Source organism: Trachemys scripta, chromosome 3, assembly GCF_013100865.1.
Source record: "Trachemys scripta elegans isolate TJP31775 chromosome 3, CAS_Tse_1.0, whole genome shotgun sequence".
Lineage (NCBI taxonomy): Eukaryota > Metazoa > Chordata > Testudines > Emydidae > Trachemys > Trachemys scripta.
Window position 1 is genome coordinate 7544162 of NC_048300.1, and position 13663 is coordinate 7557824.

The window sequence follows — 13663 nt, forward strand, 5'->3', positions numbered from 1 at the left end:
TGCTACTGGCCAGACATTTTGAAGGTTTGAGCTACTCTCTGTGGATCACCCCACTCAATGCGTGTTCATTCTAGGAAGCAAGCCGGCTAGACAGTGAAACATAGGAGGCTGCTCCCAATGCTACACTCAGTTTTTCCAAAACTAGTAGACTTGATGACCAGAAGAGACCTTTAGAACATCTAATCTAACCCCCTGCATGATCACGGGCTTCCTGTATAGTACAACAGTTACTTTTTGGGTACACACATTGCAGGAAGGCATCTAGTCTTCATTCAATGACATCAAGAGAAGGAGAATCCACCACTTTCCCTTTTAGTGAGTGCCAGGGAGCTCCATTTCCCCTTCCACTAGCTCCTCACTTACAGTGAGCCAGAGCAGTAACTGCAGCAGGGAGTAGGAGTTGCTGGTGGCCTCAGAGGCGCAGCCCCTGCAGTGCCTCAGGCACCTGGCGCAAGTGCCGGATGATGCGGAGCTGGTGCATCACTTTGTCCGTGACGTTCTCCTGCTGCAAGGGAACCAGAACCTGTCAGAGACTCAAACGCCCTGAGGAATCAGGGGGAATTAAGAGCACCTGGAACCAGTAGCATTTCCACACAGCACCTGCCCACCACTGAGGGATGGATTCACCTCCTGACCCCCAGAATGGAGTCTTGTCCTTTCTAGTAACCTCCAGTGCCAAACCCTCTTCTTGAAGGGTGAGCTCCTGCCACCTCCGCCTCAGTGCCCTTGACAGCTGTTCCACCTCCAAACCACAGCTCAAGTTCTCAGAACCCTCTCCTCTCACCCACACACAGGTTGGGCAGGGAGGGGCCTCTAGCAAGGGCGGGCAGGAGGGATTCTGGCAGCAGTGAAGTGGGTTGCGGGGAGGTTGAGATCTTGCCTCAAGTCATCCCAGACACTAATGCTGAAGCTTCAGGATGGCAGCCCTGGTGAATGGGGCAGATTAGCAGGCCCTGCTGACTGAATCCTCCCGTTCTCTCTAGGTGGGGGCTCAGGTGACACGGACACTAGGCCACTGGCAACTGGGTGAGGCCCTCTGGGACAGGAGAGGCTCGGAGAGGGCACTTAGGGGACTCCTCTGCTCTTCCCAAGATCAAAAGCACCGTGCCCTAAGAACATAAGTCTGTGATGAGGTAACGCTTGTCATTAATTAGCCTTGCTAAAGAGCTGTGTTGGAGCTGCTCCTGGGACAAGCTGGTTCCCTCCTGCTCATGGAGGTGAATTCATCTCCCTTCCCAGTAGCACCTGCTCTCGCTCTCATTCCCCACCAGGCTCCTTGCTGCCAGGCCAGCGAATAGCGATAGGATGGGAATGAGGCCTGGGCCCCGCCCCATCTCCTGAGTATAATGCAGCTGCTTACCTTGTCCCCCATCCGCTGCTGGGCTTCCCCCAGGAGGGAGTAGGCCAGGACCAGACCAGCCTGGCTGTTACGCAGCAAGGGGTTGTGGATGGCCAGCACTGCTGTCTGGAGGAAGAGTCTTCTCTGCCCTTCTGAGAAGAATTTTCCGAAAACCTAAAACCAACAGGATGTGAGGCATTAGGAGATTGCCCAGAGCCAGGCTCCAACTCCTGGGGCTAGAACGGCATCTCCATCTAGTGGCCCCAGGAGGCAGCCACTGCAGGGGACCCAGCCACCCCCACTCCCTGAACTGTCTCATGCCCTGGCAGAGTGTCCTTACCTCCCCCACTTTGGCTGTGTTCCTGTAGCCAGGAACCTGCTTTCCTGGTGCCAGTCCCAGCACCACAGGTCTTTGGCCTCATGGATGCTCAGCCCTGGGAAAGAGAGAGACACACAACATTTGTCATTCTGGTAGCAGTGCTTGTGTCCTTCCAATCCCATTGGTGGCTGCACAGTGGGCAGAGTCCTCACTGCGTGCCTGGCCCAACAGAATTGCAGGGGCAGGGGTGTAGAACAGAGAAAGAGACAGACAGAGACTCATCCACCAGCCGGGGTCAGTCTGAGAGAAATTGGCTGGGGTCCCAGTCTCACTCTTCTAGCGGGTGCCATTTCCCAGCTGGGTTCCTTACCCCTCTGGTGCAGCAGCAGCTGGTAGAGCTGGTAAACCCCTCCCTGCCCTGCCGGCTGATGTCCTGGGCTGGGTCACTGATCAACAGAGCCAGCTGTGCCACGTGGTGACCCATCCTGGGGAATTCTGCTGAGTTCTAATGGAATGGATAGGGAGAGGGGACTCCATCAGCATTTTCCTGCCAGCTCCCAGTCCCCCGTGGGCCAGGACTCTCTTTTTCCCCTCAGCCCCTCTGCAGGAGATGCTAGAGGATAGAAGCTAGAGCTAGACCCTTAATTTCCTCTGCCCCCAAGGGAGCCTGGAGAACAGGGATGTGGGCAGGACCCTCCTTGAGGACTTGCTTCCCCAGCTACTTCAGAATGACAGGAAGACATTAACCTGGAGCATGGTCCCCTTAAAAGCCCAGTCACCACTTAACCAAGAGAAGAAGAACTTGACTCAAGCCAAGCTCATTCTCTGCTCTGCTTCTCGAGTCCTTGGTTGGGTGAAGGGACTGAATGTGAGCACAATCCCCCCAGGAATCTCAGGGCCCGTCGGAGAGAAGGGCTGAATCTCTGGGGTCCTTCTGTTTCCCTAGGAAGGAGCCTGTGACTCTTCTCTGAGGACCATCTTCTGGATCTCACAGGAGGGGTTCAGACTCTCACTCCCCAAGCCAGCCAGGGGCCCTGTGGTTAGCGCTTAAGAGAACCAGGCAGAGCTCTGGCTTGAAGTCCCAGCTCCTTCCTCTGTCCTTCACTAGGAAGGGCCTGACACTTCATTGCACTGAGTGCCCTGACCGAGGACGGGCCACTGGGGACCCAGCTAGGAGGACAAACTGGAAAATGGATCTAAGAGTTAAGGTAAAATTGCCCCCACCTCTCTCATCGGGCTCACCTCCAAGATGTAGTGGAGCCTGTCGGTGTCTTGGGACTCTGCCACCAGGTTCAATATGAGCCATGGGTCAGAGTTAGGGAAAGTGGGGCTACACTGTCACAGGATGGGAAGAGGGGTCTCTGGGAAGCACTGGTGAGCCCCCAAACACATATCCCAGCCTCTCTCATTCACATCCCTCTGCAGGCAATTAGCAAGGATTCATGGCAGGATGACAGCTGTCTCTTGAATCCAAGACTTTAGCAAGATCTACCTGGACTTGGGTGGTGTCCTTCTGGGTGCCTAGGGTGAAGACGGCATGCAGGGCAGCTCGAAGGAGAAGGGTCTCTAGCTCTGGCTCACGGGCAGGTGTCATGGTGCTGGAAAGAGAGAGGAGCTGGTATTAGACTGTGCAGTGTGGGTGTGGGACTGGCACCAACACGGCCGTGAAACAGCAGGGAAACTGAGACACCGAGCCAGGGAATGACAAAGCCAAGGTTTCCCAGACAGACAGTGGCAGGGCAGGAATAGCGCCTGTTCCCTGGACCCTGCTGCCCGTCCTGTATCTGATCCTCGGAGTAAGCCTCTCCCCAAAGCCATTGCAATGTTACTGGAGTGAAAAGAACAGCCCAGCCAGGAGAGAGTGAACCTTCCCACCACCTCTGCCACAGGAGCCACCCTTGGCTGCCCCTGCAGCACCAGCCATCCCCCATCCATTGGCCCGGGGAGACCCCTGCCCCTCCCATGACTCTCTGCTCCCTCCAGCAGCTGGGCGCCATGTCTCACTCACCACAATCCTCTCCACCACAGCCGCCTTGCAGCAGTGCTGCTCCAATGTGTCCTGCCCTCTCTGCTGTGCAGCGAGACACGCGGGGTGGATGGAGGGCCCTGAGCTTCATCCTGCACTGACCAGGAGTGGCATTAGGGGAGAGAGAAAGTGTCAGTTAGGTAGGGACCTCCCTGCCCCACCCACAGCTACTGCAGGACTCAGGCCTGAATGGGGGATAGTGGGGACCCGCCCACTGTCCAAATCACCCACAACTCCTACACAGGCAGGGTCAGGATCTGGGACAGTGCCTGTGGGGGTGGAGACCCCGGCTGGTGGGTGAAAAATACCCCCATCTTGGGGGTCCCAGATCATGGTGGATAAAGGTCCCCATTAGGGCTGGTAGATCATCAGAGACAAGACCCTCTGCAGGGGGTCAAGGTGCTGGGAAGGGGCAGGACAATCTCCGTTCCAGCACAGCTGGGGAACCTTTGTACCTTTTCTCAGCCCTGGAGCTGCTCTTGGATGTTTTTGAGAGCAGCCTCCTCTGTGGCCAGGTCTACCTATTCCTCCTCCGTGTCCTCTGAGTCCCTGGGGGTCCCTGCACCAGGGAGAGAAGGGGACAGGGTGACGCCTTGTCATAACTATAAAGGGAAGGGTAACAGCCCTCCTGTGTACAGTAACTATAAAATCCCTCCTGGCCAGAGACTCCAAAATCCTTTTACCTTTAAAGGGTTAAGAAGCTCAGGTAACCTGGCTGACACCTGACCCAAAGGACCAATAAGGGGACAAGATACTTTCAAATCTTGGTGCGGGGAAGGCTTTTGTTTGTGCTCTTTGTTTTGGGGGTTGTTTGCTCTTGGGATTGAGAGGGACCAGACATCAATTCAGGTTCTCCAAATCTTTCTGAACAAGTCTCTCATATTTCCAACTTGTAAGTAAACAGCCAGGCAAGGCGTGTTAGTTTTTATCTTTGTTTTCTCAACTTGTAAATGTACCTTTTTGCTAGAGTGTTTATCTCTGTTTGCTGTAACTTTGAACCTAAGACTAGAGGGGATTCCTCTGGACTCTTTAAGTTTGATTACCCTGTAAAGTTATTTTCCATCCTGATTTTACAGAGATGATTTTTACCTTTTTCTTTAATTAAAAGCCTTCTTTTTAAGAACCTGATTGATTTTTCCTTGTTTTTAGATCCAAAGGGGTTGGATCTTGATCCACCAGGAGTTGGTGAGAGAAAGGAGGAGGATGGTTAATTTCTCCTTGTTTTAAGATCCAAGGGGTTTGGATCTGTATTCACCAGGGAATTGGTGAAGAGTCTCTCAAGGCTACCCACGGAAGGGAATTAGCATTTGGGAGTGGTGGCAGCGGACCAGATCTAAACTGGTAGTTAAGTTTAGAAGTTTTCATGCAGGCCCCCACATTTGTACCCTAAAGTTCAGAGTAGGGAAGCAGCCTTGACACGCCTGCTGCCACTCAGGGGAAAGATGGGGGCATGGTGGGGCAATGTGCCCCCTTCCCACCTCCGGGACCCAGGGCAGCTTGGGCCCCACACTCCCCCTCTCTCAGTGATGCCTTCAGCCCCAAACTCCTTCAGCAGCCCATAGCAAAGAGACCCCCACACACTATCCTGGACTCCCTAGGAGGTGCCTTCCCCACCCCCCACCCAACTGGAGCATCAACAACCAAAGTGGCAGCATCTACTGTAAGTGGGGTCCAAGCACTATTTGAATCCCACATTTTTGGATGGACCTCCCACAAAGAGAGATGAAGAGCACCCCCAGCAACACAAATGCAAACACACCCCTCCTGGTGGTGGGAGTGGAAATTCTGCCACCTTAAACTAGTGTTTTCCATGCCTAGAATTCAGCTGGCACCAGATGGATCAGACTGAACAGGTTCCAAACCTCTCGGAAGCTCTTACCTTTTCAACAGGGACATCTGTTTTCTAATAAAATCAGTAAAAGGAAAGGAGAAAACTCGAAAAAGTTTCCTCCTCGCGCTCATGTACGTGAACCCTAATACTCTCTCAGTCCTCAAAGAGAGACCTCGAGAAGGAGACTTGCTGAAGCAAAGCCACAGGGGTCTCTGAGGTTTCCCTGGCCCTGCGCCCCTATCCTGCCTGGCTCATGTCAGCATCTCTCTGTGAGGTCACCACCACCCCACCACTTTTGACCAATAGGCTGAGGTCCTGCAAAACACCTTTGTGATGTCACTGCCACAACCACCTATCCCCTGAAGTGCTAATGTCCTGCCGCTGGCCAGACACTTTTTAGGTTTGAGCTACTCCCTGTGGATCACCCCACTCAATGCATGTTCATTCATGCGTCTCACTCACCACAATCCTCTCCACCACAGCCACCTTGCAGCAGTGCGGCTCCAATGTGTCCTGCCCTCTCTGCTGTGCAGAGAGACACTCAGGTGGATGGCGTGCAGGAACACGAGCTGCTAGGCCTCATCCTGCACCCACCAGGAGTGGGGTTAGGGGAGAGAGAGTCAATTAGCCAGGGACTTCCCTGCCCCACCCACACCAGCTGCAGGACTCAGGCCTGAATGGGGGATAGTGGGGACCCGCCCACTGTCCAAATCACTCACAACTCCTACACAAGCAGGGTCAGGACCTTGGACAGTACCTGTGAGGGAGGAGACCCAGCTGGTGTGTGACAAATACCCCCATTTTGGGGGTCCCAGATCATGGTAGAGAAAGGTCCCCATTAGGGCTGGCTGGATCATCAGAGACAAGACCCTCTGCAGGGGGTCAGGGTGCTAGGAAGGGGCAGGACAATCTCCGTTCCAGCACAGCTGGGGAACCTTTGTACCTTTTCTCAGCCCTGGAGCTGCTCTTGGATGTTTTTGAGAGAAGCATCCTCTGTGGCCACATCCACCCATTCCTCCTCCTCTGAGTCCCTGGGTGTCCCTGCACCAGGGAGAGAAGGGGACAGGGTGACGCCTGATGCCACTTGGGGAAAGGACAGGGGCATGGTGGTGCAATGTGCCCCCTTCCCACCTCCGGGACCCTGGGCAAATTGGGCCCACTCTCCCCCCTCTCAGTGATGCCTTCAGCCCCCAACTCCTTCAGCAGCTCATAGCAAAGAGACCCACACACACTGTCCTGGACTCCCTAGGAGGTGTCTTCCCCACCCGCCACCCAACTGCAGCATCAACGACCAAAGTGGCAGCATCTAGTGTCAGTGGGGTCCAAGCACTATTTCAACCCCAAATTTTCGGATGGACCTCCCACAATGGGAGATGCAGAGCACCCACAGCAACACACACACATACACCTACCTACCTCCTGGTGGTGGGACGGGAACAAGAGAAAGGACAAAAGAAGTAAGAGATGAAGAGAAAGGAAGGAGGGATGGAGGAAAACGTAAAACAAAAGAGACAAACCCTAATGTCCCTAGTGATTCTACGGGACAAAATCCCAGATGGGGAATAAAATTCTGCCACCTCAAACTAGGGACGTCTGTTTTCTAGTAAAATCAGTAAAAGGAAAGGAGAAAACTCAAAAGAGGCTCCTCCTAGCACTCACGTACGTGAACCCTAATACTCTCTCAGTCCTCAAAGAGAGACCCTCGAGAAGGAGACTTGCTGAAGCAAAGCCACAGGGGTCTCTGAGGTTTCCCTAGCCCTGCGCCCCTATCTTGCCTGGCTCATGTCAGCATCTCTCTGTGAGGTCACCACCTTTGACCAATAGGCTGAGGTCCTGCAAAAGGCCTTTGTGATGTCACTGCCACACACCCTCCTCCCCTGAAGTGCTAAGGCTCTGCCGCTGACCAGACACCTTGAAGGTTTGACCTACTCTCTGTAGATCACCCTGTTGCCGGCCCATAGGGCCCCGAGGGGGCAACAGGGTTCATTGCCCGGTGTGCATCGCACCAATAGACACACCAGGGTGGAGAAGCAAACCAAATTTATTCAAGAGCTCTGAATAGGCATTAGGAGACCAGCATGTCTCAAATCAAGCGCAGCACATACAAGCAGGTTTCCCATTTTATATTCCAAGCTGTTTCTGTGTAAGTCTTTGTCTGTTTCTCCCCCACTACCCCTCCCATCCCGAGCAGTTACAGCAGGTACACATTGTGGTGTATTAGAAAAGTTCTCGTCCGCATGCTTATCTTCGACCTTGCAAGCTCTACGTAGTAGGCTTCTCCCTCCCCCTTTTCCCCTCGTTATCACTACTGCTTCTGTAGTGTGAGCGAAACTGCAGCTGTCTGCTAAAAAGCTGACTGTTACATAGAATATCAGGGTTGGAAGGGACCTCAAGAGGTCATCTAGTCCAACCCCCTGCTCAAAGCAGGACCAATTCCCAACTAAATCATCCCAGCCAGGGCTTTGTCAAACCAGGCCTTAAAAACCTCCAAGGAAGGAGACTCCACCACCTCCCTAGGTAACGCATTCCAGTGCTTCACCACCCTCCTAGTGAAATAGTGTTTCCTAATATCCAACCTGGACCTCCCCCACTGCAACTTGAGACCATTGCTCCTTGTTCTGTCATCTGCCACCACTGAGAACAGCCGAGCTCCATCCTCTTTGGAACCCCCCTTCAGGTAGTTGAAGGCTGCTATCAAATCCCCCCTCATTCTTCTCTTCTGGAGACTAAACAATCCCAGTTCCCTCAGCCTCTCCTCATAAGTCATGTGCTCCAGACCCCTAATCATTTTTGTTGCCCTCCGCTGGATTCTTTCCAATTTTTCCACATCCTTCTTGTAGTGTGGGGCCCAAAACTGGACACAGTATTCTAGATGAGGCCTCACCAATGTCGAATAAAGGGGAACGATCATGTTCCTCGATCTGCTGGCAATGCCCCTACTTATACAGCCCAAAATGCCGTTAGCCTTCTTGGCAACAAGAGCACACTGTTGACTCATATCCAGTTTCTCGTCCACTGTGACCCCTAGGTCCTTTTCTGCATAAATGCTACCTAGCCATTCGGTCCCTAGTCTGTAGCAGTGCATGGGATTCTTCCGTCCTAAGTGCAGGACTCTGCACTTGTCCTTGTTGAACCTCATCAGGTTTTTTTTGGCCCAATCCTCTAATTTGTCTAGGTCCCTCTGTATCCGATCCCTACCCTCTAGTGTATCTACTACGCCTCCTAGTTTAGTGTCATCTGCAAACTTGCTGAGAGTGCAGTCCACACCATCCTCCAGATCATTAATAAAGATATTAAACAAAACCGGCCCCAGGACCCACTCTTGGGGCACTCCGCTTGAAACAGGCTGCCAACTAGACATGGAGCCATTGATCACTACCTGTTGAGCCCGACGATCTAGCCAGCTTTCTATCCACCTTACAGTCCATTCATCCAGCCCATACTTCTTTAACTTGGCGGCAAGAATACTGTGGGAGACCGTATCAAAAGCTTTGCTAAAGTCAAGGAATAACACATTCACTGCTTTCCCCTCATCCACAGAGCCAGTTATCTCATCACAGAAGGCAATTAGGTTAGTCAGGCACGACTTCCCCTTGGTGAATCCATGCTGACTGTTCCTGATCACTTTCCTCTCCTCTAAATGTTTCATAATTGATTCCTTGAGGACCTGCTCCATGATTTTTCCAGGGACTGAGGTGAGGCTGACTGGCCTGTTGTTCCCCAGATCCTCCTTCTTCCCTTTTTTAAAGATGGGCACTACATTAGCCTTTTTCCAGTCATCTGAGACCTCCCCCGATCGCCATGAGTTTTCAAAAATAATGGCTAATTGCTCTGCAATCTCATCCACCAACTCCTTTAGCACCCTCGGATGCAGCGCATCCGGCCCAATGGACTTGTGCACGTCCAGTTTTTCTAAATAGTCCCGAACCACTTCTTTCTCCACAGAGGACTGGTCACCTTCTCCCCATATTGTGCTACCCAGTGCAGCAATCTGGGAGCTGACCTTATTCGTGAAGACAGAGGCAAAAAAAATCATTGAGTACATTAGCTTTTTCCACATCCTCGGTCACTAGGTTGCCTCCCTCATTCAGTAAGGGGCCCACACTTCCCTTGATTTTCTTCTTGTGGCTAACATATTCTGCTTCTAGGCTGATTAGCATGTAGGTAGGTTAAAGTTCACAAGATGTAGTTACTGTGGCTCACTTAGACCCAGAGCAGGAGGGTTTCATCGACACTTATGGCCTTCCACTCCCACGAGTTACCTGGTAGCTATGCCTAGTGACGCCAACAACCCCATTCAATGAGTGTTCATTCTAGGAAGCAAGACGGCTAGAAAGAAAAACATCAGAGGCTGCTCCCAATGCTACACTCAGTTCTTCCAAAACTAGTAGACTTTATGGCCAGAAGAGACCTTTAGAGCATCTAATCTAACCCCCTGCATATCATAGGCTTCCTGTATAGCACACCAGTTAGTTTTTGGGCACACACATTCCAGAAAGGCATCTAGTCTTCATCCAATGACATCAAGAGATGGAGAATCCACCACTTTCCCTTTTAGTGAGTGCCAGGGGACTCCATTTCCCCTTCCACTAGCTCCCCATTTACAGTGAGCCAGAGCAGTACCTGCAGCAGGGAGCAGGAGTTGCTGATGGCCTCAGAGGCACAGCCCCTGCAGTGTCTCAGGCACCTGGTGCAAGTGCCGGATGATGCGGAGCTGGTGCATCACTTTGACCGTGATGTCCTCCTGCTGCAAGGGAACGAGAACCTGTCAGAGACTCAAACACCCCGAGGAATCGGGGGAATTCAGGGCACCTGGAACCAACAGCATTTCCACCCAGCACCTGCCCACCTCAGAGGGATGGATTCACCTCCTGACCCCCAGAATGGAGTCTTGTTGTCCTTTCTAGTAACCTCCAGTGCCAACCCCACTCTTTGTAGGGTGAGCTCCTGCTACCTCCCCTTCAGTGCCCTTGACAGCTGTTCCACCTCCAAAACACAGATCGAGTTACCAGAACCATTTCCTCCACCCCCATCTAGGTTGGGCAGGGAGGGGGCTCTAGCAGGGTGGGGAGGAGGGATTCTGGCAGCAGTGAAGTGGGTTGCGGGGAGGTTGAGATCTTGCCCCAAGTCATCCCAGGCACTAATGCTAAGTCACAGAATGGCAGCATCTAGTGTCAGTGGAGTCCAAGCACTCTTTCAACCACACAGTTTTGGATGAACTTCCCACAAGGGGAGGTGAAGAGCACCCCGCAACACATACACACACCACTCCTGGTGGTGGGAGGGGAACAGGAGAAAGGACAAAAGAAGTAAGAGATGAAGAGAAAGGAAGGAGGGACGGAGAAAAAGGTAAAAGGATAAACCCTAATGTCCCCAGTGATTCCATGGGACAAAATCCCAGGTGGGCTATAAAATTCTGCCACCTTAAACTAGTGTTTTCCATGCCTAGAATTCAGCTGGCACCAGGTGGATCAGACTGAACAGGTTCCAAACCTCTCGGAGACACTTACCTTCTGAACAGGGACGTCTGTTTTCCAGTAAAATCAGTAAAAGGAAAGGAGAAAACTCAAAAGAGGCTCCTCCTCGCACTCACGTACGTGAACCCTAATACTCTCTCAGTCCTCAAAGAGAGACCTCGAGAAGGAGACTTGCTGAAGCAAAACAACAGGGGTCACTGAGGTTTCCCTGGCCTTGCGCCCCTATCCTGCCTGGCTCATGTCAGCATCTCTCTGTGAGGTCACCACCTCCCCACCACCTTTGACCAATAGGCTGAGGTCCTGCAAAAGGCCTTTGTGATGTCACTGCCACACCCACCCATCCCCTGAAGTGTTAATGTCCTGCTGCTGGCCTGACACTTTGAAGGTGTGAGCTACTCTCTGTGGATCACCCCACTCAATGCGTGTTCATTCTAGGAAGCAAGCCGTCCAGACAGGAAAACATCAGAGGCTGCTCCCAATGCTACACTCAGTTTTTCCAAAATTAGTAGACTTTATGGCCAGAAGAGACCTTTAGAGCATCTAATCTAACCCCCTGCATGTCAGAGGCTTCCTGTATAGCACAACAGTTACTTTTTGGGCACACACATTCCAGAAAGGCATCTACTGTTCATTAAATAACATCAAGAGATGGAGAATCCACCACTTTCCCTTTCAGTGAGTGTCAGGGGGCTCCATTTCCCCTTCCACTAGCTCCCCATTTACAGTGAGCCAGAGCAGTACCTACAGCAGGGAGCGGGAGTTGCTGGTGACCTCAGAGGCACAGCCCCTGCAGTGCCTCAGGCACTGGCGCAAGTGCCGGATGATGCGGAGCTGGTGCATCACTTTGGCCATGACGTCCTCCTGCTGCAAGGGAACGAGAACCTGTCAGAGACTCAAACACCCCGAGGAATCGGGGAATTAAGAGCACCTGGAACCACCAGCATTTCCACCCAGCACCTACCCACCACTGAGGGATGGATTCACCTCTTGACCCCCAGAATGGAGTCTTCTTGACCTTTCTAGTAACCTCCAGTGGCAACCCCCTTCTTTGTAGGGTGAGCTCCTGCCACCTCCCCCTCAGTGTCTTTGACAGCTGTTCCACCTCCAAACCACAGCTCAAGTTCTCAGAACCCTCTCATCCCTCCCACATACAGGTTGGGCAGGGAGGGATCTCTAGCAAGGGGGTCAGGAGGGATTCTGGCAGCACGGAAGTGGGTTGCGGGGAGGTCGAGATCTTACCCCAAGTCATCCCAGACACTAATGCTGAAGCCACAGGATGGCAGCCCTGGTGAATGGGGCAGATCAGCAGCCCCTGCTGACTGAATCCTCCCGTTCTCTCTAGGTGGTGGCTCAGGTGACATGGACACTAGGCCACTTGTAACTGGGTGAGGCCCTCTGGGACAGGAGAGGCTCACATATGGCACTTAGGGGACTCGTCTGCTCTTCCCGAGAGCGAAAGCACCGTTCCCTAGGAACAGAAGTCCGTGATGAGGTAATGCTTGTCATTAATTAGCCTTGCTAAAGAGCTGTGTTGGAGCTGCTCTGGGGACAAGCTGGTTTCCTCCTGCTCATGGAGGTGAATTCAACTCCTTTCCCAGTATCACCTGCTCTCGTTCTCATTCCCACCAGGTTCCTTGCTGCCAGGCCAGCGAATGGCGATAGGATGGGAATGAGACATGGTCCCGCCCCAATCTCCTGAGTCTAACACAGCTGCTTACCTTGTCACCCATCAGCTGCTGGGCTTCCCCCAGGACGGAGTAGGCCAGGACCAGCCCAGCCTGGCTGACATGTAGCAGGAGGTTGTGGATGGCCAGCACTGCCGTAGGAAGGAAGAATCTTCTCTGCACTTCCGAGAAGAACTTTCCAAGACCTAAAACCAACAGGATGTGAGGCATTAGGAGATTGCCCAGAGTCAGGCTCCAACTCCTGGGGCTAGAACGGTATCTCCATCTAGTGGCCCCAGGAGGCAGCCACTGCAGGGGACCCAGCCACCCCCACTCCCTGAGCTGTCTCATGCCCTGGCAGAGTGTCCTTGCCTCCCCCACCCTGGCTGTGTTCCTGTAGCCCAGGAGCCTGCTGTCCTGGTGCCAGTCCCAGCACCACAGGTCTTCGGCCTCATGGATGCTCAGCCCTGGGAAAGAGAGACACACACACACATTTGTCATTCTGGTAGCAGTGCTTGTGTCCTTCCAATCCCATTTGTGGCTGCACAGTGGGCAGAGTCCTCGCTGCATGCCTGGCCCAACAGAATAGTAGGGGAGGGGTGTAGAACAGAGAAAGAGACAGACAGAGACTCATCCTCCAGCCGGGGTCAGTCTGAGAGAAATTGGCTGGGGTCCCAGTCTCACTCTTCTATCGGGTGCCATTTCCCAGCTGGGTTCCTTACCCCTCTGGTGCAGCAGCAGCTGGTAGAGCTGGTAAACCCCGCCCTGCCCTGCCGGCTGATGTCCTGGGCTGGGTCACTGATCAACAGAGCCAGCTGTGCCCAGGGGCGGCTCTAGGCACCAGCAAAGCAAGCCCGTGCTTGGGGCAGCCCATTTGCAGGGGCGGCAGGGATCCAGCCTGGGAGCTGAGAACCAACAGGGGCCCCTGGGAGCTGTAGTTCGTTGGTTAGCTCTCTGCCTATAGAGCCAGCCCTGGAGCAGGGAAAGAACTACATTTCCCAGCATTC